This window comes from Leptonychotes weddellii, chromosome 3 (assembly GCF_054177405.1).
Source record: "Leptonychotes weddellii isolate Sample4059 chromosome 3, ASM5417740v2, whole genome shotgun sequence".
NCBI lineage: Eukaryota > Metazoa > Chordata > Mammalia > Carnivora > Phocidae > Leptonychotes > Leptonychotes weddellii.
Genome location: NC_138371.1, coordinates 13575540 through 13578592, shown reverse-complemented (window position 1 = coordinate 13578592; position 3053 = coordinate 13575540).

Here is a 3053-nt window from a genome sequence, read left to right as displayed (position 1 = left end):
TGTGGGCACAGATCGTGAGCCAACCCTGCCCTTTTGGCCGAAAGCTGCCGCTTTCACCTCCATCCGTTGGTCTCCTGTGTCTCATTTCTCAGATGCTTCAGATCTCCATAGGGGAAGAAAGAGGTGTTATTATTTACTGACCTCCCTAAATATAAATCATCCATTTCCTTCTTTATTTAAAATTCAGCAACCATCATGGCTTATTACTGAGTCGAAACTCAGCGTAAAACATCTTATTAATATTGCAATTTGCATTGTAAGTGCTCAGCAATAATTTACCAAGATGTCCTTTTTAAAACATGTGACTGCTTTTTCCAAGGGCCCGTGGCAGCTTATGACTGTGGGGTAGAGGTGCGTGGCAGCCTACATCACTGCCCTCCACCCCCTCTGACTTTGGCCACAGCTGAGGTGGATCAAACTCTACCACCTCAGGCAGGTACCCTGTGTTGTTCATTTTCAGCCCCACAGTCCTCTCCCAAGCCAGGAGGCTGCTCACCCAGCCTGCAAGCACAGCGTGCAATTGCGGGGGAGCCAACGCCCACAGGGGCAACCCTCAGGCAATGAAGGAGCTGAGTCTGTGAAGAAATGCTCTGGATGTCTGTCTGTCCTTTGGGTGGCCAATTCTTTTCTTTTCTTTTTTTCGAAGATTTTATTTATTTCTCTGAGGGAGAGACAGAGACAGAGAGAGAGCAGGCGTGTGCAGGAGCGGGGTAGTGGGGAGAGGCAAAGGGAGAGGGAGAAGGAGAAGCAGACTCCCCACTGAGCAGGGAGCCCAATGTGGGGCTCAGATCCCAGGACCCTGGGGTCCGAAGGCAGATGCTTAACTGACTGAGCCACCCAGGCACCCATGGTTGGGCAATTCTGGGAGGCATTTAGAACACTGCTCAAGAGGTTCAAGGGGAACTGACTGCTTTTATCCCACAGAAATAATAGATAGTACACCCTTTTACTGGCATTTCCTCCTTTCCTGTATCTGCCCTTCACTCCTGCTTCCAGGGATCACCTCTCAATCAAACTACCTGCCCTCAAATCCTGCTTCTGTCTTTGGAGAGACCCAAACCAAGGTAATGACAAAAGAGGATATACTCCATCCAGAAGGGGCAGGCTCCTCCTTCCTTGTGGTAGGTGATTCCATCTCAGCCTATGCCCATACACAAGACATATTACGTACACCCACACCCACATACACATGTGTGCACACGCAGATACACAGACACACATATGCTCACACAGACACATACAGATACATATACACAACCACACATGTAGACATACATACACATGCATGTACATATAGATACATACACACAATCGCGCACATACGTCAGGCTCCCGGTCATTGCCTCAGACCAGGTTTCACTGTCACCACCTAAGGGTGTAAAGAAAGACCACGTCTCCATCAAAGCCATGTCCCTGATTGCTGGCCTTTTCTTACCCCCTGGGCTTATTCAGCTATATTCTGAACTTGTCCTGTTTACTACACTCAACAACTGGTTCAAGTGCAAGACGACATCTCCTAACCCTGGGAGAAAATGTGAAGGTCTTTGTTGAGCTGAATTACAAATACAGTTCCAAGTTCCTTGGTTGGCTTATCCCAACCTTGAGCAGTTAAACAATACTTTCTGACACTTACTGCTATCCTTTCCCCATTTTAGCCAATGGCTTTATTTGTGCATCCTGACCCATAAGTTTTTCCTGGATCACCTTCCTCATCATTCTTTTGTTCGGGATATTGCTATCGAGTTCCTTTTGTGTTTTTGGAGGAATATTTTTTTTCCCATTTACGTTCCAGAACTATTCCTTGAGGTGCTGGATTAGACAATCCCTTTGGAAGCAGCTTCCCACACAGCCTTTCCTTTAGTCTCACTGAAGCCCAGGCCTGGAATCCGGCTCCCTTTTTATTCCCACGGTTGCCTCTTTTCCTGAGAGTCTGGATATTTGGGGCCCTGGGGCAGGCTGAGTTCCCCAGAAGCAGACATTGAGATTATTACACAATAAGTTTTTTAGGGAACGTCCTTGAGATCAACACCTGGGGTTGCGGGGAGGAATGGAAGCGGGCAGAGGGAGAAGGCAGGCTGTCACACAGATGCAACAAGGTCTTGGCCCACAGAGAGTCCTGAAGCAGAGAAAGCTCTTCGGAGTCGTCCTGAGTTGAGTCGGCCCTGATTATCTCCTTGCAGGCCAGTCACTGGATGCTGGCTGCCCTGGAAGAGATAGTAACTGGGCTTTGAGTCAGTCCATCCGATTCCCAAAGATGGCTGACAGCTGAGGGCTGTCGGCTGCCAACATTCCCAGCAGCTGTGGAAACAAATCCTTCATCCCTAAGGGAGTGCGGGGTGGGGGAGGATCTGGGGAGCAGAGCGCATCCCCCACAATCCCTCATTCTTCCACCAGCCATCCTGCAGGTCCTCAGCCCTAGCCTCCGTCTACAGATCTCCCAGGTGAAAATCAAAGACTCAGCTACATCTTAAAAAACAAGCAGAAAAACCTACAAAAACTGTGGCACGAGATAGTCCTATTCTCTTACAAAACAAAAATTGACATGTCAAACCTTTTTTGTTTTGGGTGAATGAAACGAAAGTCTATGTTCCAAAATATATTTCTGAAACCTAAGACGTTCTTTTCCAGATACACTAAATTTGTGAATTCTGTAGGAAATAGAAACTTTTTTCCCAAAATAAACCTTGAAGCAATTTGAAAATAAAGAGGACCTTCCTTTTGAACGGATGCTAAAAGTTAAGCAGACCCACAGGCACTGTGAAGCAAACTTCTTAAGAGTTCAGAATTTGAAAAGATTGTAACGACAGATGTCCTAGAGTATATGGCCGGGTTTTTAAGTAACTAAGAGAATACTGTGCAGACTCCCAGATAGAAACTTACACATTTTTTTCCCCGAACTTAAAAATACATTCAGGGGCGCCTGGGTGGCTCAGTCGTTAAGCATCTGCCTTCAGCTCAGGTCATGATCCCAGGGTCCTGGGATCGAGCCCCACATCGGGCTCCCTGCTTGGTGGGAAGCCTGCTTCTCCCTCTCCCACTCCCCCTGCTTGTGT